Source organism: Pinus tabuliformis, chromosome 1_2, assembly GCF_031772625.1.
Source record: "Pinus tabuliformis cultivar Carrire ecotype Pingquan chromosome 1_2, CPIR1, whole genome shotgun sequence".
Classification (NCBI taxonomy): Eukaryota; Viridiplantae; Streptophyta; class Pinopsida; order Pinales; family Pinaceae; genus Pinus; species Pinus tabuliformis.
This window is the reverse complement of record NC_142298.1, coordinates 917313378-917341111: the sequence shown is the minus strand read 5'-3', so window position 1 is coordinate 917341111 and position 27734 is coordinate 917313378.

Genomic DNA, 27734 nt, shown 5'->3' with positions numbered 1-27734 from the left:
AGTATTATGTGTTTTCTTCTTGGGAGCCAGCTTCTAACTTTTTTTTTTTGGAATTTTCTGAATAAGTTCCCCAGTGGAGTCGCCAATGATGTTATCACTCAGGTTGTCCCTTGGCTCCTTAAGGGATACAGCCAAGGTAACCACAAACCAATCTTTGGGCTGCAGGTCCTAGCCTACCTGCAGTCAGAGAGGGCTCTCTCTTTAAAATTTAGCTTTGTTTTGGGTTGATTTTAGGCTAGTTATGGTGTACATGGGTTTTGTTTTGATTTTGGTGGGAAGGATGATGTTTTCAAGTAGAGTTGGGATGCATAGAGTGAGAAGTTCAAACCATTGGGCATGGAGTCATGGATTAGGGCTTGCTATTGCGTTTTCTTGGTCACAAGAGGAATACAGAGCAGGATAGCTACACATAGAACAATATCAAGCTGGAATAAAGATGGAATGAAGGTCAGAGATGAAAGGCAACTAAGAATCTTTCATTAGCTAACAGAGAGGGAAGGTGAATGAAAATTTGTCTAGGAGCAGTCAAGAATTCCTAAATAACAGTCATATGTGAAAGAAACAGGGTAAACATGATCATTTCAGTATGCATATTCATAACCATTTCTGAAGAAAACATATAGAAAAAACAAGAACTGAGCATAAAGTGCAGTCAAGCAAAGCCTAAGCTATTCTTCTTTCTTGCTATTTAGATGGTAACTCAATGGTGGCGTAAACATATATAAACTGTAAACAGAAGTAAGGAAACTTATTGAGCCATGTAGTAGCACAGGAATTCCACAGTCACTCTTGGCCATTAAATGACACAATAGATAGTTCTTCATCCAAAGCATTCCAGCAGTCTTTGATTATAGAGCTCTCAGAGTATACATCACAAGTCTAGAATGAGGATTATCAACCAACGACTGACCCCAAATATGTCCTGTGGGGCGGTATATATACAAAAAATGAGTTACAAAATATCTAGTTGATGAGTTAATAACTCATAACTTCTTTTCTAACTCTTGAGGAATAGTAGATGAAAGAGTAAATGATGCAGTAGATATTTAGGGTAACAGCTATCCGTTCTGTCAGAGAATTTAGACTTTTGGTATCAACTGAGTCGACTGAGGCGGTGCTTTTAATTTGCGTTTTTTGGGCCTGCTGCCCTGGTGCTTCGCTGAGTCATTGCTTTGTTATCCTACTCTCGATATGCATACTTGGCCTTTTTATAAAATTGCCATAGCCATATCTTGACTCCTTTTTCCTGTTGTCTTTTCTTTAGTTCTCTGTTTCCAGCGTTGCCTCTTGCAAATTCTTGGGTTTTGCAGGTAGCCGAGCAATAGGAAGCTCTCCTTTTTGAGCAATTTTACGCCAATCACGCATCGAAAACTGCCTCTATTTCTTGTTCCAGGCATTCTTTGGCACGATTCGCGCCCTTTGCGCCTCTTCTGTGATGACGTCAACATGACGTCATCGGCGGGTCCTGGGTACAGCAGGGTGACGTGGCAGTGACATCAACAGAGAACAGGCGGATGACATGGCAGTACGACAGGGTGACGTGGCATCTGACTGGTTTGACAATGTGGTACAGGACACGGTGGCGGGGTAGGGACGCTGGCAGATGAGCTAGCGGTGACACAGAGCAGCGGCGGGTTGACGCGGAGGTGACGTGAGCGGTGACGTGGTGCTGACGTCAGGGGTGGAGAGATAGAAGGTAGTTTGTGGTTTTATCGGACCGCCTTCTGTACAAGGGCGGTAAGTGTCAGAGGGGCTCCGATGCAATCGTGTGGAGACACGCATCTTTTGTACGGTGAAGAAACCGCTAGCCTATCGGAGGCTAACCATCAGACGTCGGGGTGGCTCCGAAATCCACCTGGGCCGTTGGATCTGGGAGGGCCGATCGAAGGGCCGACGGAGCGCGGAGCTGGCGGTAGGTTTATGTACGGGGGCCCGCTATATATTAAAATAATTACGCGCCGGAGGGGGGTCTAAGACCTTGGAACTATGGATTTTATGGGTTATGGGGTGCTATGCGAGTATGAATTAATTTAATGTTTGACCAAAACTATTAAACATTAAACATGTGGAAAATGACCGCGGAGGGGCAAAATTATAGGGTTTTGGTGAGTAGAGGAGTAGGTATAGGTTATTAATCCAACCAGAGGTTCGATTAATCCCAGGGTTAGGACGTGGATGGGTTCATAATAGTGCCAAATGGACTATTATTTCCCGAGACTGCAATATATGGCTATAGTGCCAAGGGGTGGGAATATGTATTATTTTTGGAATTTTATATAGTTTTTTGTATAATATGGGATAAGGAAATGATCTAGGGAGCTAGATAATAGAGTTAGGAGTTAATATGACCTTGTGAAGTGAAAGTGTAGGGGCATGAAGCTAAGTTTATGAAATGAAACTTAGGCATAGGAAGTGAATGGAATGCGAAGAAATGATTTTTACACAAGAAATGTGGCTTCTTTTCATTGAAGAAAGTCAAAGCTTGACTTAGTATCTTACAAAAAAGAAGTGATAATAGGATTGGTTGGGCAGATCCCAAGGTCCTTAAGGGGTGTTAGTAAGAAACTTTGAGGGGGAGGGTGAAAGGGAGTTAGACATGCTTCCATAGTTCTGCCATCAAAACAGCTGCTTTGGCACTTTTGTCACTGATGAGATGAGCTCTCCTTTGATAAGACAAAAATGATTAAAACCTTGCTTCTGCAACTTCAAACTACCTACCCAGCCTAATACACCTAACATTTTTTCTTCATTTTTCATGGGTGCATTTAGACTTGTAGACCCTAATTATCTTCTTTTCTTTTGACTGCCCTCCTATCTAAATGTACCCTTATCTCTTCCAAGGGCCCAAATTAAGCAGTTGGGCTCCTTCATTTCTCTACCTAGCTACTTATCTACCAAGCTTAAGCTGTTTGGACAGATATTCATTCTCTATCTTCTAAAACAAGCAATTTAAACCTAGGGAAGCCAAGATTAAGCTGTTCGGCTTTCCCTTAACTGTAAAACTCTTCAAAAATGTTACGATTCTTAAAAATGGAACTTCTTGGAAATATGGAACCTTGCAGCATGAAAAGATGAAATATTTGGCATGTAAAACAATAAATCATGAAATATGAAACCTATTGCAATAGGAGGCTAACACTATCAACATGATCACCAGAGGTTGATGACACCGGATGGTGTGAACGGGGAGACCATTGTCTCAAGATCCATGGAATGCAAAGATAATCTCGATGAAAATGGTTTTCTCCTCAAATTAGACAAGGATATTTTGGGGATTTAGTGTGCGGATTTTCACCAGATGATTCATGGTTGCCCCCTTGTTTAACCGTCTTCTTCTTTTTCTTCTCCTTTCCTTTCTTCTTCTTCTCAGGCACTTGGTTACTAGCATCACTATTTTCACCAAGCGAAGATGAAGAAGGGGAGGGAGAAATAAATGAAGAGGAAGGTGGTCAACCTCAGTATTAACTGGATGCTAATTCGATTGTTGAGGAATGACGTTATTTTGAACCACAGAGGTTGAGAATAGCCACACTGGCAGGCCAATAGTCAAACCTAGCAGAGACAATGTGGCCATATGAGGTGCACCAATATTTCCCCAAGATGTAAAAGGGCTAGGAATCCCCTCAAGAGGGATTCCATGATTGGTAGACTCCATTAACTCAACCTAAGATCAACGAAGGAACAGGGATGTTATTCTAAATTTAAATAAATTTTAAAGATGCTTTGACACAAGTTTGCTTTTTCAAATTTTAAGAGTCGAGAAAAAGCTAAAGATGACTCTAGTCCTCTTCGATTTTTAATGAGCCTGAAGTGACAAGTGCTCAAATGGACCTTTTCTTTTAAGGAGTCAAAAAGGAACGAAAGTGACTACTCTGGAGATCTAGACAGAGGGATTACCAAACCAATCGAAAAACTACAAAATACACCTTGGTTTTAAATTAAAGAGAAATTACCAAGGACTTATGTACTTTAGTCAATCTTCCCAAATGTTGTGTTCAGTGCATTTCGATCGATAGGGTGGCAGACACGGCTTCCTATGGATAAAGGATATAAGCCTATTGTGGTCTCCCAATATATACTCGACGGTACAGGGAGCGCAAGTCCATGCTAGCACTTGTCGTATCAAAGAGGAGGAATCACCCAACCTTCGATGAAAACGATAGTTACTAGGTTTTAAGACGCTAGAACATGTCTCTAGCCTAGACCTCTAGATGTGTTGCATTAGGTTCCAAAGTGTTGTTAAGTTCATTGAAATTTATGTTAGAGTTGATCTTGTTTAGAATTTTGCCTTTCAAGGTTCACCACATGATGTATATGTATTAAATTCCTAAATATGCAATCTAAAATGATAAACAATCGTTGTTTATTTTTAGCTATGAAAATCCTAGCTACTAAGGAAAGAAGATTATGATTCTTTCAAACAGAGAGAAAACAACACACACTAAATGCACTTTTCCTAAATCATTTTTCACACAGAGTCTAAATGCAAATGAAAATGCATGTATTTGTTTTTTGTTCCCTTAATGTGAGAAATGCCAAAAAGGAAAACTAAGTATAGATCTGAAATATTTTCTTCAAAGCAACATTTCGACAATTTCTTTTTCAAAATGAAAGGAAGACTTAACGATAATTTTTGATTTCGAATAGAAAACTACTTTTGACACTTCAAATATTAACAATTCAAATCAAATGCAATGACAAAAGTACAATCGACTATCTTAGAGGAGGAATACTTTACGACACTCTTTCTTTTGACTCAAAATGATAGTTACGACACTTTTTTTCATCAAGACAACAGTTCGATTAAGCTACTTTTGACAAAGGATCGTAAATGATGGACAAATACATAAAAACATTTACTAATCCTAATCAATGGAGGCTGAATTATGTAAAGGAAGGAGGCTTTAGCAATGAGATACTAATCATAAGCAGCAAAACAACTGAATAGAGCTAAAAACGAGGAAAAACTCAAATTTGAAAGAAAGAAATAGTATTACTCAGTCATCGCACCTATGCTTCACAGAAATAGGGATGCATCTCACCTGTTACACATGGGAGGTGTGATGTATACTAGCTTCCAGTGATAGACAGTGCGATGGGCTAGGGAACGAAACTGAGGTGGGTTTTCACTCAAATTTGCAGTTGAGTGCAGTGATTTAGGCTGAGCTATTATGAACAATAAAGAACAAAGTATAGCGGGATGGTCTTAGGAGGTTATTGAGCTACAACAAGGGTGTTTAGAATGCTTGTAAGTAAGATGTTTAGTTCATAAACTAACCTCGATATTGACTGAAGCAACATTCATCTACTTTGCAATTGCATAGCAAGAGAATTTTTAAGGCTATTTGACTAACTTTAGGCTTCGTTTGTAGTTTATAAAGCAAACAACAATAAAAAACAAACAAAATACTCAATCCCCAGTATGGTTGCCATTTTGTGTCTAGGAAAACTAGTGTCTTTTCGATCTGCTAGTCCCACTAGAATCGGTAGCTATCCTAGAAACAAACAATCAAAGCAATTTGTGATTTCCTTTATGTATGATCGATAAGAGAGGAACAAAGAGACCAACCTGGATCTTTCGCTTGACTCCCTACTTGATTCCTCTCTCCCTTGATAGAACTTGCACCTCTTATCCTACTTATCTCGCTCAATGAATACCTATAGAGACAAAGTAACAAAACACCATCAAAGCATCTTGATCTATTATATCATAAACAATGTAGAATCAAAAAAACATTGATCATACAATGGCATTCAAAAACAACAATATTCACAAATACATGATTTTATGGAGGAAAACTCAAAGAACTTTATTAATAGTAGAAGGGAAATTACAACCCAGCTGTCTGATCTAGCATCATCCTCCCAGCATCAAAGCCCTCTTCACCTCATGAAAAGAAAGATCACCCAAAAATATAATGCTCTTTCTCAAAGACAAACTATCAACACTTCCTTACAAATTACAAAATTCCAGCCTCCAGATCTCTTAGATGAGGGATCCATTTATAGATGTCTGCAAGGGTGTGAGTCATCTCTAGGTTTTTGATTAGTGTCATTCCACTTGTTTTTCTTGGTTCCACTTGGATATTTCTTGGATCTCTTACTCATCCTTGGGCGAATTCAGAAAGGGAAGTGTCATATGAGAAGTTTCTGGAAGATTCTATGAGCATCCACTTAGCAAACTGTCTCAGATATTTGTCCATCCTTGCCCATCGCACCCTATAGAAGGCCTCTTCAGTATGCATCACACCTAGCTAGTGTAGAAGTCAGTATGCATCGCACCTTGACAGTGGGGCAGTCAGTATGGTCTAGTTTTGGCCAGTTCTGTGTGGTTTTTCAGGTGGAACGTTTGGGGAATGATGTAATCAGTTGACCATGATCTTTTAGGGTATGAAACAAAAATTTTAGGGGTTAAAGAGCCCTTGGTTTATCGACATATAAGATTGGGGTTGTAGTGCGCAAATATGTCTATAACACATGACCTCTTTTGATCTATGATCAAGGGATGGAGTAGAGTTCCTTGTCTTGTGTCAAGCTCCATAAAAAATGAAACAAGGGTTATGGAGTAGATTTCATTGTCTTGTGTCAAGCTCCTTAAAAAATGAAACAAGGGCTATGGAGCAGAGTTCCTTGTCTTGTGTCAAGCTCATTAAAAAATGAAACAAGGGATGTGGAGCAGAGTTTCCTATCTTGTGTTGATCTATTTAAAAAATGAAACAAGGACCATGAGGATAGTTCTTTTACTATGTCAACCTCATTTAAAAATGAAACAGGTGTTGAGAGCAGAGTTCCTTGTCTTGTGTCAAGCTCAAGAAATGAAACAAAGGGTATGAGCATAGTTCCTTTACTTGTGTCAAGCTCGTTAAAAAATGAGACAAATACCCTTCAAATTCGAGTCTTGGATTAGATCTCGTAAAATTCCAGTCAAGTATTTCACTTGATCTCATAAGTGAACCTTCATTCCATCCACCTATTAGTAACCATTAGTCTACTTAGGTGAATGAAATGAAGCTTGGGGGGCATGTACCTTGACTTGAGTCCTTATGCTAGGGGAATGAAAACTTATTTCAAGCATAGTTTATCTTTGCTTCAAGCTTGTGTAAAAATTAAACCAAATCCAAGCATAGTTTTTTCTCATGTTTCAAGTTTGTGAAAAAATGAAACTATTTCCCTTTTTACATCTCTTGATTATCGTTTTTATCAGCTGATTTTTTTCCAGATGAGCCTTGGTTTGTTCATTCCATCGCTACCATCTCTTTAGCCGATCATTCGCTTTCACTTGGTTGTTTTACCCTTTCCTGAGGAACATCTGCAATACGTGGTCTTATTAGCTAGGCTCTTGACCTTTATATGTTTTGAGCAGTTCCATCATTACCGGAACCAGTTGCTATCCTTTTATACCACTCGTTCCTCTAGGAGGAGTCCTCTTTCATCTCTTTTCAGACTCCAAAAATATGAAAATATTGTCGAGTACTTGTTGTTTCAAACTCGTAAAAGTAAACGAAATGATGTCTACTCAGTATAATTTTAACCCTTTTCCGGAGTGAGATAGACTATTGTACGAAAAAGGAATGCCTTGATAGACATGGTCAAGAGGTTATATCAGATATTGTTTTCTACCATTTCAGGTTCAAGAGACAAATTATGAAAAGGGACATGATGGAGTTTTCTTTTTTGTTTCTTTTCCAAACTCTCTAAATGTCATGAGAAAGACATTGAGTTTGTCTTACGTCAGACTCATTAAAATTTTACAAGGAAAGACTCATCACCATGATGAGATCGAGCTTCTCCTTCCTAGGGCTTGTAAAACTTACTAGGATGGATTCATTCGAAGAATGAACTTATACGACAAGCATATGGTATCCTCTTCAAGATTGCGTAAAAATAAAGAGGTGCTAGCTAGAAATAGCAAGGAAAAATGAAGATGAAAGATCCTTTGTATAGGTAGCATGTCACTCTTGAACATGACCCTCATCTATTTCTCATTTTGGGTTTGGGATATCCTCACTTAGTCACTTTTCCTTCCAGGTTTGGGTGATCCATTTTGCCTCTCATCTGACTTTTCCGCCTCGTCATTATGACCCTTGGTCCTATGTTGAGTCTAATGCTGCCACACTTCGAAGTCATGTCACCTATATGTTCAAGAGGTGCTATCTGCATTTATTTACCTATACATTGTTTGATTCATTGTTACAATCTTGAAAATTATTCCACTTTATTCCTTGTTTAATGTCGATGATAAGGCACTCATTATGACTCTCCTTCAACAAGTCACTTCCTATCGCCTTCAACTCCTTATCCAGGAAGATGACTTAGAAACTCCCTTTCAGTACCTTAGAGCTTGCATGCCTTAATGGCAAGTTCTTTACATTTGATGACAGGTTTTCACTATTGGCCTTTGATCAGGTGATTCCATGAGTGTTCAACTTTAGCTTCATTATCACATTCACGGAATGTATTATTGTACCTTGAGAGTCATTATCATTATGGGTGGTTCCTCTTGTGCCTATTAATGGTCCACATCAATGGCCAGTAATCAGATGGTTTTCTAGCATGTTTGACTGAGACACATTCATTCGCATGTTAGAATTCCTACTATGATTGTGTTGGGATGGAGCGCAAGACCCTGAGCTTTGTTTGATATAACTCAAGCTACATGGAGTTGTTTATTCTTCATGATTGTACACATGTTTCTTCTATATGGATAGTTGTGACCATACTGTGGGACTTTATATTTATGATGATGATCCTTCTATATTGGATGGCTGCATCCATACCATATATCTCAAATTACAGATGATCCTTATGTATTGGACGGCTACGCCCATGACATGAATCCTTTCATATAGTTCTTTCTATCTAGATGGCTACGTCCATATTGTGGATTTATGTTTTGATCTCAGATATGTATATGTATATGTGTCCTTTATTCGCAAGTCTCCTAATAGTGTGTGTCCTCGTCCTTGCAAAAGATCGTAAAGCATCTCAGCCATCACTCCTCGTTCTACCTTCATGCTTTAGTGGGCATCTATTACTGCCACACCTCCTGCACTTCCTGGTGACATACCCCAAATTTCCCAAAACATGACCATTATGTAGTGTACTCATTCAGATATGCAATTCAGATCCCCCCCTAAGACATTGATTGGAACATGCCTTGAGCTTTCCCCTAAAGAAATAGCTCTAAAACCCTAATTTTGAGACTCATCGCTCTTATGAGGTTAAAAAACACAATGACCACATGTTGCATTATACTCTAGTAGCGATGGCATCACTCTGTTCCCTTGCATACCCGCGATGATCCCAAAAAGGTAATTTTCCCAAAGAGGATGAGAAGCTTCGTGATCTAGAAGCTTCTAGAGCAGCAAGTTGGAGGTTGTTTCGCATAGATGAGGTCGAATCCTCTCATCTTTGCCTCTTTGTCTTATCCCTATGAGATACCTCCTTGAAATAAGGGCCTAATCCTATCTTTGGAGAAGTCCTAACTGCCTATCCCAGCCAATAAATTCATCTTCTCCCATTCCCAAATGGTTGTTTGCTGGTTGGAGGTTGGGTCGGTCTTTATTTATTTGCATCCATATGCTAAGCTTGTGCCTAGAGGCTATTCATTAGACTTGGAGAAGGAGTGCTTGGAGATTTCTTGGCTTGGACTTGGATTACCACTCAAGGAGAGCCTCTCAACATGAAGGCTTTTCGTTGTAAGCTTCCCTTTATTTCCTAATAATATACAACTGTTGGTTCATCTTCCCAAAATATATATGTTCATGTATTTATTTAGCTTGACATTCCTTGATGAGTTAAGTAGGTTGTTATTGGATTTGATATTGGTTTTGGCATGCTTTGTTGTCTCTTGATCACTTGTGCAAGTACATAAATGCTGAGAGAAGAAAGAACAAGTCCATGACATGAGCAGTTCGAGACCCTCAACAAAGAAAATAGGAATAACATCAGAACGATTGAGGTCATCTCTTTCATTCTAGTTTTCAATTATAACATAGGAAGATGTCTAGTTGATTTTCACTTCAATTGCTAGACCCACTCATTGGGCTAGAGGGATTCTCTTTGTCCACAAAGAGGATTAACCTTGTCAACAACTAGTCTTATACAACATAACTACTATGACTCCCTTGAATTAACATATTTCACCTTCACATTGGTTGTAATCTCTCTTGTACTTGGAAATAATTAAAAGAACACTTATATCCAAGATGATTCCTTGGGATACCCTAAAAGGCTTATCTCCCAGTCTAAAGTTAGAGGGAATCTTGTTGAGGTGACAGTGGCAAGATCCCTGAGTTTCCCAAAGTTGGAACCTTGTGAGACTTGCACTACTTCATAGAGCCATAGAGTGGGAACTAATACACTACTTCTTAGAGCAGATAAATGGGAACTCATCCTCTTAAGATGGAACGATAGAGAGGGAAGTGGAACTACTCACTTCAGATTTCAAAGAAAGAAGTGGGAAGTTGAACTCAATAACTAAGGATGGGATGAATCAAGACAGATTACATGCAAAGGAAGAAGTGGAACTCAATCACACTGGCTTTATTAGAAGCTTAGAAACGTTGAACTCATTAAGTATCCACAAGGATGGAACAGAACCATAGAGATTGGAACCAGCTCACTAGACTTCGTAGAGCCATAGTGTGTGGTTTCAATATAGAATGTAGTACATATAGATAAGATGAGAATGCATGCATAGATACCAAAAGAAATAATAGATTCCGGTAAATAAAGAAAATAATAGACTCATAGATAAAGAGGAAAGGTTTCTCTCTAATCCTCGACCGAAGGGAGTCACCATATAGAGCACATGTTTTGAATTAGAAGGTTTGGAATTGGAAGGGAAAGGATGGTACTAAGTACCAGGTACTATATGGTACTATATATTTCACTCTATATTATATGCATTCTAATCTAATCTTTATTTGGAATGATACCAGGTATAGTGCCAAATATAGTACTAGGTACAGACAAGAAAGAATTGGAAGGGGAGAGATCAAACAGTCTAATAACGAAGTAAAAGTTGGTAATACTACTTCAACCAAGTAGGAGAATGGTCTTAATGGTCCCAAAGCCCATTGAAAGACAAAGAAGACGTGGTCAAAGGCTAAATGCTTGGTTTTTGTTCCCTAGCTCAAAGGAGCACACATGGAAACAATGTATGATCTTAAGGAAGAATGATAGTCAACCTTGAGAAGCGCTCCACATAAATTGAGGTTTTGAATTGATATATTAGGACATTTTTGAGGAGCACTACAAGTAGAGGAGATCATGTGTTATACACACCCTATTAAAAAAGTAAAAAAATCCCGGTTTAAAGGAAGTACTCCTCGTAAAGCTAAGATTGGAGCAAGAATAAAGAAACAATCTCAATATTTTGATATGGGAGACAATTAAGAAGGTAGTGAATTGGAAACCAAACTTATTAATCTAAAGACTCAAATGATCCATATGTCTCTAAACATGTTGCAGCAGACCATAAGAATGGAAAGGTCAAACAATCACATAACCTCATGGATGAATTTTGAGTTCTAGAGAAGAAGAAACTGAATGAGAAGATAAGAAAAACTAGGAAATGGGGAACGCTATGAAAGTCCAAACACCCATTAGAGATAAAATGAAGATTGACTTCAAGCCTTATGTAGTTGAGATTTTCGCCCTTAAATTCAATCAATGGTTATAACATCTTGATGTTTATTTAAGTGTGCATGAAATTAGTGAAGAGAAAATAATCACTTTCACTTGGTTGAATTTAGAATGCCATGCATTAACCTAGTGGGAAAGTTATGTTACTACTCGAATAATTGAATAGGAACCACTAGTAAATCAATGGGAAACATTAAATAATCTCATTATGTGGTAGTTATATCCCATTGGATATGAGTAAGAAAGAAAATATAATGGAATATCTTTCAATAGAGACAAGGACAAACCTTCTAAGAGTCCACCATTGAGTTTCAAAAATGGGCCATTCAATTGATTATATCTCCCAATAACATTAATTGTTTAATTAAATATTTGGGAGGAATACATAGCAATATCCAAAGACAACTAATGTTTTGAAAACCAAAGACCATTGATGAAGCCAATGTACAAGCAATTGGAGTTTTGATATTAATGTCTCGTAATAACCAAATTAAGTTAATGGGACTGGAATATCTCTGGTAGACTTCAACTGGAAAAGGAAAGAAAATAAACAAGCAAGCCCAAATGATTCCCAGAAATAAAGTCATAGAGAACCATTCAAGTCTTAATTAAACCTATAAAGAGAGCCATAGAGATTTCCAAATGGTTAAGGGGATAGGGAACAAAGAGGTCCAAAACCCAGATCTCGAGGACAAATAATCTAGTAAATCTGTGATGTGTATTGTGACCTTGAGTTTGTTATTATCTAGGGGTTGAGCACAAAGGGAGACTGTACTTATTTTTATCAAGACTCTATTTGTAGGTTGGTATATTCAATGTTGAGCTTGTATATTCAACACAATTGTAGCTTGTCAACATGGGTTAAAAGAAATAGTAAAGATCTTGGATTCAAATAGATGAGAGCAATGTTCAAACCCCATGGAAGACATTAGTGGCTGTCAGGATGAGAAACAAAAAAATTGTAACAAATAAAAATGATCTACTTATATTTTTACAGCTTGAAGAGAAGGCGTTTAGAAGTAATCATGCACATACCCTAGATGAGAGAAAATAGGCTTCCATTAGGATAGTTATAATAGAGAATAATATTCTCCTTGGCCTAGAAATAAGCTCTCAGACAAACTATATTCTGGTGTCAAAGATTACCCACCATATATATATGCCTCTCAAATTCATCCCTGGTAATCTTATTAGAATTATTCAATCTCTTCATAGTTACAATCATTTTGTTCTCCATCAAAGCCTTATAAGTAGTCCCTAGCATGCTTCTCTCCATAATTTCAGCAGATGCATAGAGTAGATCCTCCAAAGTGTACAACTGAGCTTCTCCACTACAGAACATAAGAACTTGACTCCTTTGCTACTCATAGTAAAGGCTCTTAGCACTTGTATTAACATAATACATGTCATAACTAGTCTCCTCAATTGAAAGTTTATCAACTACAACAATTTTAGCCTCATCCCCAGGCTTCTGTTGTCTTTATCTCTTGCCATAAAACCTAATAAGGAACACCATGGAAATCACCCCAATAATGGATCCCACAATAATTTTTGCTATCTTTCCTCGATTTAGCCTTTCATGCCTCTTAAAAAATGGCCTAAAATATTGCTCCATTGGCAAGATTGTAATAATAGGGCATGGAGAAGGGGTCACTACTATGTTAAGCACACATGGCTTATTCAATGGGCTCCCACAAAGCCCAGCATTTCGTGCAAACGAAGAAGCATTGAACATGGCCATAATAGTAGTAGTTGGCATTCTTCCATAGAGTTGGTTATTAAAAACATTGAATAGTTTCATGCCAGAATGATTAAAGCTATGAACAAGGCCCTCAAAATGAATTTTCTCTAGCAGAAGAGCATACATGATGACTCATTGATCCATCGGAATTTGAAGGGAATGTACTCTTTGAGTGTTTATTGTCCCTTCAAGCATTCACTATCTGAGACTAAGAATATTAAGTAACTTGAGGTTCTGCCATGCGATAACTAGACCCATTCCACTCTTCAACACTCCTAGTTTTCCATATTGCTCCACTTCACAACCCTGCTTCGCCAAAATGAAAAAACATGCCCATGGTTACAAAATTATTTCAAAAACCCAATTATATAGTGACCCATCTACAACCATTACCAAAACAGATTGAATCTATTATAGGCTTTAAGTTATTCTATGCAAGTAAAAACCAATCCTAGATATAATAAAATTTGGGTATTTAAACATTCATCATATCCTAACAATGGCATTCCAAACATCTCCAAAATTCACTCAACATTACATAAAATCATCGGCAAACCTCAAGCAGAATTTATCATAACAATAAGATAACTAAATTCATATTGCTACCATATACAAAATAAAGACCCTAGAATAGAAATCTAATAAATGCAACCAACATTTGGGCCAAGAAGCTTCACCTTAGGTCTAGGAAGGGAAAATTCTCGATGGCTACTAGTTCTCCAAAGGAAAAACAACAATTGAAACAAACTTTGAATCTTCGATAGCTAATTTCTCTCAGATGCAACTGTAACTGTCTAAACAAACTTTGAAACTCTGATTTTGAAGCTCCCATAAAATTACTAAAGAAATGTATGATAGCTAAGTTTTCTTAGATGCAACTGTAACCACCTAAAAAAACTTTGAAACTTCAATTTTGAAGCTCTCACAAAATTACTAAATTCTTAGAGGGAAATTAAAAATAAAATAAAAATTGTGATCAGTAAAAACACGAGGGGGGAAACAAAGAGGGCATCTTAATTTGAGGACATATGGGTAATGAAAAGAATGACGTAGGTTATAATAAGGAAAATATAACACATCATATGACTTTTAGGTTAAAAAAAATCTTTAGTAATATAAATCATTTTTTTTTGAAGAGAGGGGCACAAATTTTAAGAAGGAAGAGATCACATGTTAGATTACTTTTGAATAATCTTTCTTTTATTTATTCATTTTTGTAGTCTTTTTTCTTTTTCCTATATATTTATGTTTTTTATTGATTTTTATAGTTCTCTTTACTTTCTATGTTGCTAGGAAAATTTAGGCAAATATTCGAAAATCTCCCTAAGCTAAAAGCTACCAAAGAACAAAAAACTAATAGATGTTGATGTAGAGGAATGGAAATAAATTCTTAGGAAATTATAAGCATAGGAAAGATCACAAGTGGGAATGTAACATGACAAGTGGACCTTAAGATACTAGTATGTTTGGTAGAATATTTATAACCCTTACACCTTGTCAATTGTTAATTTCATATTACTAGATGGAATTATTTGATTAATTGAATTTTATTTTAATTACTATGTTCTTCCAAACTAATGAATGCTAATAGCGAAAAAGGACCACTACCCTATGTTCAATTCTTTATTCCACATTGATATGCATCCCTTCTCATTCTATATATACTTATATATTCAATTGTTAAAAACTAAATTAAGGGAAAATGTGGTCGTGGTGAAGTCATTAAGAAAAACTGCATATATATATATATATATATATATATATATATATATATATATATATCTACATATATATATATATATCACTATGTTAACATATATTGAGGTTAATCATTTTATTAAAATGATGGGCAACTTCTATGTTGGTTTAGTAGCATTTTTCTTTGTTTTTTAATATTCGAACATATGACCTTTTAAAGTCAATATTAGTCCATGGAACATTGAAGTTCAACTGCAAAGTTAGGCTATCAAAAAAAAGTTTTTAAGGAAGTATAATCTTTTGGTGAGTCTATAACAACCTTTAAATCTCTTATCACCTGTAAGTTTAGATTCTTGAAATGATACAATTTAAATTACTAACATAAATGACTAAATTAGTCATTCATGTTAGTCATTTTTAGTTGTATTAATTACTAGCTAGATGTATATTTTTAACTAAGGACTAAATTAGTCATTTATGTAGTCATTTTTAGTTGGGTCACTTAAAATTTCTTATTTTTGGTAGTATTTCACTTGGAAAAGCTGCAGTGACTAATGTTTCTATTCACCTAGTCACTAATTTCTCATTTTCTACTAGTGTATGCACATGGATTGAGGGAAGTAGATGAAGGGTCTTGTAGGTGTTTCAAGCTCAGGACAAGCAAAGAAAACTAGATTGGTTTCGAGTGAAACAATGTTGTATTGTAAGAAATCCATTGCTCATGTTCTATCAATAAAATTCTCAATCAAGGAGAAGGTTTTCCCAGCTGAGTTCCCTAGAAAAATTGTGTTTTGCGATTGTGTGACTGTTATTTAATTATGTTCTATTTTTCTGCAATTAGTAGAGAAATTATGTGTCTTGGTGTTACAATTTAGTTTCAGAATTGTTCACTACATCAATGCAGAATTTTCAAAGATTTTTTACATGGTATTAGAGCAAGGAACATAGTAAAGACCAACATAAGTTGATCCATATATCACAAGAAGAAACACAATAATAGGAGAAATTATGAAGCAACCATATCCTCTTGATCAATCCACATCACTATTGAATTTCCCAAAATGCTTTAAGATGATAATTCCACAGGAGTGCCTAGTCTTGCTAATCATGAAAACAATATGATTGAATTTATAAACTCTTGTCAAACCCAACCCTGCCTTCTTCTCCATAATTCGGTATACACGTTTAAATCCTTTGAATTTTTAACAATAAAAAGCATAGAAATGAGATCAGAAAAATACTTTTCAAACATATAAATACACCTCGAAGTTCTTGCAGGTTGCAATTTTATCTTCATATGTGGACAACATGTTTTCTACTCCGAATTGCAGCAAAAGCCTCCAAATCCAAATAAGGAGAATCATATCTCAATTAAAGCTTGAAAAAGAGCGAACCCAGATTTGATATAATAAATACACGTTAAAAATCTTTCGAATCGATAGGGCAATGAAGAATTGAATATCATAGAAGGGAATGGAATCTGTTGTAAAATCATAAAATATTATGAGCAGAGAAACAACGAAGTCAATCCTAAACCTGGCAAGAGAGAATAACAGCTGGAATTTTTTTTAATAGGTCCATTTAGATTTTAGAGTAGTCGCCAAATTAGATTTTAATAGGTAGTAAAATCTTATAAAGAAATTTCTATGGTTGCTTAGGCTTTTATTAAGTTTTATTTTTATTTGAGAAAAAGGAGGTCATCTCACATAGAATTTATATCTAATGATGTTGAAGATATGTAATAATGTTAGTCTAATTATGGCATCAATAAAAACTATATGAGGTATCTCTAATATAAGTAAGTATGTTCATATAAGGAGGGAAAATGGACATGAGATTTACAAATAAGGGAAATATCAATCAATCTTTAAGGAGGCGAAAATTGTGTTTAAATATGCAAATAATGTTATCAATAAATATAAATACCTATATGTAGCCCATTATTTTTAGGAAGTTCACTTAGAGCTTAAACATACCCTATTAGAAGCTAGCCATAGCTTAGAAGGCCTTCACATGTGTGGTTAAGAGAGACATCGGGTAAATTTTGACTAAAGGAAATAAGGGGTACAATAAGATCAATGTATAGAACCTACTCAAATCACCAAGAATATACCCAAACCATCAAGATGACACACTTATATGAGAAAAATTATGAAACACCATGGAACAACTCAAATTAAAACTTATATCCAAAGCATCAAGAGTTAGAACATAGTGTTTAAGTGAACATAATAAAAATAGTATACATTGGACATAATATCATATACACATGGATCATACATATCTAGCTAAATGTGGTAGCTAAAGGAACCTCTTCCTACACCTAGTGTCCTAGATGGATAAGGCAAGGTGTGATCAAACCAATGATACATACATGAATTGCATATAGATTCATATACCTTATATGGAAAATGATCAATGAGAGAAGAATTGTAGGGGTTGAGATGAAAATCTATTCATTTTAGTTAACAATGATATGTTTTATGCTTAGCACAATTACTTGAATGTTCCTCAAGCAACCCAATAACAATTTCAATTTAGATTTATAGTAGAAATCACATTAACCATTAATCACATTAACAGTAAAAGTAGATAGAACATAAAACTATATGCAGAAGAAAATTGAATACAAGAGGACACCAAATTTGGTGGGTGCCAGGGAAAAACCCCAATGTTGGGAAAACCCTTTGATAAATTCTTCTTCTTATTATTTCAAAAGTTCAGCAGAGAGAGAGAGTACAAAAGTCAAATTGACTTACCCTCCTGTAGAATTTTAGTGTTGAGAAATGGCAACAAGAAATTCCATTTTAATTTTTCCTTGAATTAAACTATGAATTAAATTCGAATTATATTCTCATTAGCTTGTGAATCTATAGTATTTTCTACATGGTATTAGAGCTAAGAACAATATAATAGAGGAGATTTGGAAGTTTTGAGTTTCTGTGTTACAGGTGAAAGTTGAATTTGCAATACATACTTCAGGATCGGCAGATGGCATTCCATGGGTTGAGGCTTGAGTATGCCTTGGAAGGTAGCTCGAATTTCATAGCCTGGACGGACAGGATGGAGGCTGTGCTAGAGGACAATGGATTTAAGGAATTTGTTGAAAAATCTATTCCTAAGCCAGATAATCCTTCGTTGAGTGGAAGAACTTTGCCGAGTGGAAGAAGTGTGTGGCAAAGGCAAGGAAGATAATCCTTGAAGGAGTTCAAGATCATATTGTCCTGAGTCTCCATGGAAAGTAAACCCTGCATGCTATGTGGAAAACATTTACAGACTTGTATTAGAATAGTAGTGATCAAAGTAAGTTGGCACTGAAGGATAAACTTCATAAAATAAAGATGGAGAAAGGTGAGATGATTCCAAAGTACTTGACCAAGTTTACTCAATGTCGGGATGAACTTGGAAGTGTCGGAATCATAGTTTCCAAGGAGGATATGGTGAGCCTTGCTCTTCTTGGACTCCCAAAGACTTGGCATAGTTATCAGGACTCTGTCAATGGTCGGGAGAAGATGCCATATTGGGAACTGCTATGGTCATATTTGATGTAAGATGAGATCAAGAGGAACACTGGGGATGGCTCTTCATCAAAAACTAATGATGAAGAGAAATGTACCTTAGCAATTAAGGCGAAGAAGGTGAAAGGTAAAATTTCCCATTCCAAATCAGATTCTTATTATGGAGGTAAGAAGAAGTACATGATGAAAGTTAAATGCCCTCATTGTCACAATATGGGACACTTTGCTACAAATTTTCCATTGAAGAAGTCCAAAGAGACGTCCTCAGGAGGAGCGGCGGGCGAGGCTTTGTTCTCCCAATTCAAATTGGACTTTTCCCTCATTGCATGCATGGTGTCTTCAGTGATGGGAAGTTTCTGGTACTTAGACAGTGGAGCTTCATTTCACATGACTGGTGACAAATAGTTATTGAGTGAACTGGAGCAGAAAGATCCTAAGATGCATATTGAGATGGGTGATGATGGTAAGTATAGTGTTATTGGTGTGGGCACTATTACTTTTTAGAGGGAGCATGTAGATCCACTCACCTTGAAGAAGGTTATGCATGTACCTAGAATGATGAAGAATTTGGTATCCATTTCCATGCCTGAGGATAGAAGTGATGATGTGCTCTTTTCGAAAGGAAAGCCCTTCCTTTGACACATAGCCACAGGTCAAGTAAAGAAGATAGAGATTTGAGTTCAAAATCTCTATAAGATAGAGGTAGAGGATTGTGCTTCTTTGAGTTCAAAAGAGGAAAATATGTTGAGCTGAGATGTCAGCGAGTTGTGGCATAGACGATATTGCAGAAGACATCTACCGGTCTTCCCAAAGGTACACTTGAGAAAGTTGATACATGCAAGGGTTGTACTTTGGGAAAATACACCAAGCCTTCACAAAGTCTATTATGGAGAGAGTCCATTCAGATGTGCGTAGACCATTCTTGACAGCATCCATGGCCAAACACAAGTATTATGTTATATTTGTTGATGACTATTCTCGTAAATGATGGGTATTTTTTATGCAAAAAAAGGGTCAAACTTTCACAAAGTTTTGTGAGTTCAAAGCATTGGTAAGAAAAGAGTCTGGCAAGATGGTTAAAGCTCTATAGAGTGATAACGATGGTGAGTATGTCTCCAATGAGTTTAAGAACTTGTGTGTAGCAGAAGGGATTAAATGTGAGTTGATGACACCCCATAACCCTCAATAGAATGTGGTTGCCGAGAGGATGAATAGGAGCATAGTAAGGGAAGCAAAGGTGATCTTGCATGATCACAGCCAACCACTACACCTGTGGGCTGAGGCATGCAACAGTTTATGTTTAGAACCATAACCCACATTGGATACTTGAGATGAAGACACCAGAGGAGGCTTATTCTAAAAAGATGCCAGATGATGGTCACTTCAGGATTTTTGGGTCATCGGTTTATTGCCATCTGACCAAAGATGCATAGAAGAAGCTTGAGCCAACAACAGAGTTGGGGATCTTTGTGGGGTACACTAATACACCCCACAACTTTCAGGTGTACAGGTTGACCAGTCGAATGACAATGGTTCATAGGGACATTACGTCCGATGAGGAGAAGGCCATGCAAGTATCCTTTGAGAGGGATCTTGAGCTACATGCAGATGAGGATATGTTAGCTCCTAAGGTTGAGGGATCTCAAATTGATGTGGAGAAGAGAAGCCACATGCAAAGGTTCAGATAGTGGAGACATCCACTCAGGCAGAGTCTTCTAGAGATGGAAGAAAGTGCACTAGAGAGGCTGACAGATTGTTGGATGATGCATGGTAGAATGTGGGAGAACCCTCTTCTCAGCGCAGAAAAAGGAGGTCACCAGAGAGGTACACTAGATACATGGAACTTATGGGTGGATGTGTTGTGACAGAGCCATATTCCTTTCAGGAAGTAGTGTAGCAGCCAGTTTGGGTTGATGTGATGATGGAGGAGTACGACTCCATAGTTTGAAACAGTGTTTGGGATGTGGCCCCAAGACCAGAGGACAAGTCAGTTATGAGCTCTCGTTGGCTTTACAAGGTAAAGCAAGCTACAGTTGGTAGTGTGGAGAATCATAAGGCCCAATTTGTGGCCCGTGGCTTTTGACAGGTAGAGAGGATTGACTATGATGAGACATTTTCTCCTATTGCAAGGTACTCATCAATCAAACCTATTTTGGCACTATCAGCACAAATGGGTTGGAAGATCCATCAAATGGATGTGAAGACTTCCTTCTTGAGTGGCATGATTGAGGAAGAGGTGTACATAGAGCAGCCCAAAGGTTTTTAAATCTTGGACCATGAGTCGCATGTGTGCCAACTCAAGAGAGCATTGTATGGGATGAAGCAAGCACCCCATGCTTGGTACACCAGGATAGATAGCTACTTCACTAGGTTGGTATTTATGAAGAGTGAAGCAGATGTGAACCTATATCACATAGTGGTGGAGGGTAAGTTGTTGATTAATGTGATTTATGTAGATGATCTTATAATAACAGGTGATGAGAAGCGAATCAAATCTTGCAAGGAGGACCTTGCAAGAGAGTTTGAGATGAAGGACATGGGGCTCATGCATTAATTTCTTGGCATGGATGTATTTCAGGGAGATGGGGAGTTGTTTGTATCTTAGGGAAAGTATGCCAATGCGATACTTAGGAGATTCCACATGGAGAGCAGTAAACCCATGGAGACTCCTCTAGATAGTAACTGGAGGAAGGAGGATGCTACTTTAGGGGAAGTAGTGGAAGCTATTGTTTACAAGAAGCTTGTGGGTTCACTCATATAATTGGTGAACACATGACCATATATGTGCTATGAAGTTAACAAACTTAGTCAAACGATGGTTAAGCCTACCAAGATGTATTGAAAGGTGGCAAAGAATGTATTGAGATACCTCAAAGGCACTACTTGGTTATGGTTATGGTATAGACGGACAGAGGGAGTGAAGCTTCAAGGCTTCACCAATGCAGATTGGGTAGGGAGTCAATCCCACAGGAAGATCACATCAAGAGGGATCTTTAGTATTGGGTTAGAGGCAGTTTCTTGGTACAGCAGGAAACGAATATCAGTTGCACTCAATTTGGTGGAGGCAGAGTACATGGCTGCAAGTCAGGCAACATGTGAGGCTATCTGGATGAGGAAGATCTTGGTTGGTTTGTTTCCAACAACGATTTATTGTGATAATCAGAGTTGTATCAAACTCTCTGAAAATCTAGTCTTTCATGATCGGTCCAAGCATATGGATATCCGGTATCATCATCTCAAAGATTGTGTATTGAGGCGGATCATGTTGTTAGATTACATTCCCACAGAGGAGAAATATGCTTACATATTGACAAAGGCATTGTCAAGATGTAAATTCAAGTTTCACAGACACAGGATCAGGGTAGTTGATAATCCCCTTCTTGTTGAGAGGGAGTGTTGAGAAATGGAAAAAAGAAATACCTGTTTAATTTGTCCTTGAATTAAACTATGAATTAAATTCAAATTGTATTCTCATTATCTTGTGAATCTACAAGATTTTCTACATTTAGGACAACAAGGAAAATACATGAGAAATGTTTGGAAATGATGATGGGATATTTGAAATGGATGAGGGTGATGGATTGGAATGGCCTTGGTCCTTTTGGAGCATCTGAGAAAAGGAGGAGAAAGTCCAAGTTTGACTTTCTTTGACTCGATTTTTGACCAACTTTTTTCTTTTGGTTCTAACTTGTTTTTGTTGCTTCCAAAGGTTGGAGAGCACCTGCATTCATCAGAGAGAGATACATGGAGAAATTTGTTTCATTTTATTTTTTTTGTTTTTTCTTTTAGGCCTACTAGCTACCTCAATGAGGTTTTCAACTAGTAGGTCTAACTAGGTGCCTCAAAGGAGGTTTCCACCTAAGATCTTTTATTTTTCTCTTTTTTTCTCTCTTTTTCCAACCCATTAACTGCCTCATGGAGGTTTTCAATCAATGAGCCAATCTAAGACGCCTCAAAGGAGGTTTTCACCTTATATTTTATATTTTTTCCTCTTATTTTTCATTTTTCATTTCTTTTTATATCCTACTCTACTTGAAAAACAAAATCTCTTTCAAGTATAGGAATACTTCCAATGGAGCCATGTGCACATCAAGATGATAGAAAAATGCATGCGTAGGCTTCAAATGTATGCTTTGACATGTATCTGAATTTTAGAGACCAAATTCTTTGAATTTGACGATATCAAGTATTGTTGAAGAAGAGAGTGATGTTCCATCTTGTTGATTTTCTGGAACCAAACCTCAATATAACTTTGATGCCCTTGGCTCACTTGCTTATTTGGATCATTCTTCATGTCTTCTTCTACCATGACATTCAAATATTTCTCTTTTTGCAGATTATTCTCTTGAACACATGGAGGATTGAATGGTAAACATGAGGGAACTTTCTCATTCTCTGATTCTGATGTCTTCTCCTTATCAAGTGCAACCCATGATTCTTTGGTCTTGTCATTTGAATATTCTTTTTTCTGAATTTTGTCCCTTAATGACATCAAGAGAATCTCCTTTTTGCAATACTCTTCTTGAGTTAAGATGAATACCATTAAGATCAAAAGAAGATGTTAGGAAGTGTTGTACCTCAGCATTGTAAGTGGGTTGAGCTACTTCCTTGTGTGGGTTTGGAAATGGTGGTACCGGTAGTTGAGTGGGAGTGGATATTTGAGATGGATGTGGTTGGTGTTGTGGTGTGGTAGAGGTGGATGGTAAGGATAACATGGAGTTGGGTATGGAGGATATTGAGGACATTATGGATTTATCCCATAAGGTCCTTGCCAACCTTGTTTCCAAGATTGGTTTTGGGGTTGATATGGGCAAGGTTACTAATGAAAGGATGTGTTCCAATTACTTTGAGATGTATGTGCATAACCTTGAAATTTTGAATTAGGCCCTTGCATCATACCGGGTTGAATAGGCTACTATAGTCTTCTTGGAGTTACATAACATAGTTTCTTTAGCGATTGAATTGCTCCATTGTCCTCTTGGTAAACTTCCTTCAACCTTGGTAATGATGTACAATATTTAATAGCATGTGATTCTGCATGGACAACACAAATATCAACATTTTATTTTTCATCATCTTGCATTCTTAACATTTCTACTTGTTCTCTTAAATTGCTAAGAATTTATATTTTAAAGTCATAAAACAAATTTCCAAGTTTAACTTGACTTACTGATCATGATGTTGGTTTACTTAATCTTTTCCTTCCTCTTGATATGTGCTTGCATGTTTCACAAATTACTTCAAATGATAATTGGTATACATCACCTCTACTCATGAGATCAAGGAGATCAACCCACTCATCCCTAATTGTTCTAAGTAAGAGGGTTTTTAGTGTGTTGGATCCCAAATGATGTAGTTTTTCCCTCTTAACATTATACATGAACCTTTCTATTAGATCTTCAAGGATCTCATCTTTTTTTTTTTATTCATTCTAAAGATTTATTTTTTAAGATCATGATCTTTATATTTTTCTAGAAATATCTTTTGCATATCATTCCATGATCTTAATGAATTAGTCCTTAAACTCATGAACCATTTAAGAGCTCTATCCTTCAATGTTGCCAGAAACAATCTCATTTTTTGAGTGTTTAATAAGTAATGATAAGATCTAGAAATAATTTAAAATTCAAAGAGAAAGGTTTCTGTATCCTCTGACCTCATTCCATGGAAGTTGGGAAGGAAATACAGAGGGATGTTCTTCATATGAACACTGACATCAGTATCTTAAATGGGAAATCCAAGAGGATCCTATTCATTGTCATCATCTCCATTCATTCTTCTATCTTCTTTTCCACCTCCTCTTCTTTTACCTACAACAGTGGATGGTGATGTGGCTCTTATTGCAACACATGATCAAATGAGGGGGGGGTTGGTGTTGGAGAAGTGTTTTTATTTATTTTTAATAAGAATGCTAGTGCAATGAAATTTTCTATTTTTGAAATGAAATATGCCTGATGCAAATCTTTTTTGTTTTGTAGAAAGTAAAAGAAATGAATCAAATAGGGAAGGAAATAGTGCATACTTTAACAGCTTCCTGACAATAGCGCCAAAAAGTGATGAGCCTTATTATTGCAACAAGAATGTTGCAAATCCAAAGGCTACCAACTTTAATTATAAACCCAGGGTTCGTACAAAATTAAGAGGTATAGAAACTATATGTACAGCATACAATGTGTCCTTATTTTGTGTATTTGATGTAATGGAGTGAATGTCATGAAATCAAAGCCTAAACTAACTGCAAAAATTGAATTGTTACTCTATTTGCAAGAAATGGAAACGTTTCTTGCTCAACTTGTAAATGCTAACTAATCAATTCATGAAAGGAAAAAGGTTAATCTAGTTGTAGAAATAAATCTATTTTATCTTTCATAATTCATGAAACTACCGATTAGAATTGCATGTACCATCTACCTAGTTCACAATTGCTTGTAAATCAGTAACCTACTTGCATCATACTTGTGATAAAGAAACTAACTCTTCTCTATTTTTACACTTAATAAAAGGAAGGGTTGGAGTGTCTTAGGAGCTTCCCATGATCATAAAATCATAGCTAGGGGTCATTACTCATCTATACTAAGCCATAGTTGAAGTGGGGATCAAAACTGATGAAGGAAAGTGGTGTTACAGGTTTTTTATAGGAAGGGATAGATTTGTTATAGGAGAAGACATAATTGGTACAGGAGGTGAGAACTCATCGAATGACCAAGTAAATAAAATGAAACTAGGATGGGACAAAAAAAATTATTTAGTAGGATGTCTTAGGTCTCCATTCCAAGTGGAATCACTCCAAAATAACCTTGTTCACATGTGCTAAAAAATAGCAGAAAATTACTAGTCTAAAATCTGGAAATTCGAGAACTAGTGAGCTAGTTAACCTATCAAATGCATAACCTAATCAAGTGAAAATGAAATGGGGTAATTTTTTTTATTAAATTTAATGTTTTTATGATCTAATACAAGTGGAATAAACTCAAATGAAGCTCATTAACATGTTCTAAAAAATAGCAGAAAATTACTACTATTTGCTACAAGGGACTTCCAGAAATTTTAGATTTGTGAATAAGTAAACTAATCCAAGTAGCTCAATGATGACTATGACCTTCCAAAGTTGTTCCAAGGATGAAATCATGTTTTTGACTCTGTAAATAACCTGTAGAAGAACTCACTTCAACCATTTAACCCAATCCTACAACAAAAAATCATCAATACTAAATGCAGAAATAGGAAAAACAAGAACAAGAGATGCATGTGAATAAGAAGTGAAAAGAAGAAAAATAAATTATACAAAAGGGCTCTAAGGCTCTTAGGATGGCCAATACCAAGGATACTCAGATTCCTATGAAGGAGACCAAGATTTAGAAGCTATAAATGGCACCAAACTTCATTATTTGAATCAATCCAAGTACATCCCTGCTATAAATGAAGTGGAGCTGCAAAAATACTAGTTTTCTCCACAAGAAGACTGAAAAATACATCCCTCTAGAGGAAAATTCGAATTGAAACTTATAAAAAATGATGATGAAGCATTCTCCTTGAAAGGAGGAACCTTTCCCCTCCAAAATCCCTTAAATAGTGGATATGGTTCCCAACACTAGGAGTTTGCATTAAATGATAGGGAGCACCTTCCTAGATTTTTTCAATCACTAGAGCTCCAGAATTTGTCAATGATTTCATGATATTTTTTCATTTATTATGCAATATTGATCCTCCTGTAGAAGGGAGAAAGTCCCTATATTATCTCCTCCTCCAAATCTTCATAATCTGCCTAATATTCTCACAATATTCTACAAAAGTAAATAATATTAGGCACACACATACAATTATCCATAAACCTTCCTAATGAACATATTAAAGTTAAAAATATGTCATCTAATGAAAAAAAATAAGTTTAATATTCTGAAGGATGGTTAGATGGACCTTAATTTATGTCTAATTTGGAGGGCAATCAATACCCTCAAGTAAGGGTTGTTGGGCATACCGCTCCCCATTTGGCTAACGGTTTGAGAGTGTACTTGGGGTGTACAACCCAAGTTGATTATGATGCAGGTGTTATACCACTTGAATATTGAGGGTCATTGATGGGAAGATCATTAGGAAATGGGATTGGGTTGAGAGTTGCTCCCCTCATGAGATTTAGGGTTGAGAATGAGCTCCCTAATGAGATTACAGGGATGAAGATGTGCTCCCCTATATGATTAAGTTATCCTATGGCTTGGTATGGGTGGAAGCTATTTCTCCTTGACTATTCTTATTTTAGATCTAAGAAAGTTTCAACAGATAGATTTGTGCAAAGGTAGTAAATCATAACGACAACATGATAGGATGATGTGATGATCAACAAAAAGATATTGGCTGGTGGAACTCGTCCTAGTTGAGAGGGAGCATTAATTTTTTAAACTAGGGTAAAATTCCATCTTGGATAACTCATATGACCAAGATGATGATTGGATTAAATTCCTCTTTTCGAAAGGACCAAAATCAACCTAAAGATCACCCTATTTGGACAAGTAAAAGTTGATTTTTGAATTATTTTATCCACTCATATATAATGGAATGGATCGGCCCTAAGCACATGTGAAATTGGTTAAGTCGGCCTCAACCCCAAGTGGACCCTCATGGAAGCCTATAAATAGAATAGAACTCAAGCTCATTTCTATACATTGATCAAGCCATATTCTATTATGTTCTTTTATCTTGGTCTGCACAGGTTTGACATAGGAAGTTCGTGCAAAGGTCTGAAATCAGAGGGGTGAAGCTTGCACAGATCTAGGGTTTTTGTTTCTTGGATGCAGGCATGTAACTGAGCTTTTTCTTCCCCCAATGCACTGTTATAGCTCCAAATATCATCCTTGGTATTTGTGATGCTCGGTTTATGGCCTAGGGCAACCCCTCCTTCTAGACTTGGTCCAAATATTTTAAAAACAATGTTTTACTCCCTGTACACTACTTTGCCCTGTGATAAAAGCGTGTACACACGGGTTAGTCAATACCCAACCCATGTATATATGTTAAAACACTTAAAAAAATTAAATTTCCTTAACTATGGGCAGAGTTCACAGGTTTTACCTGTTGATTACCTCCTAGTGCCTATGGCCCAACTGTTTCCCAACTATAAAACTAATTGGGAG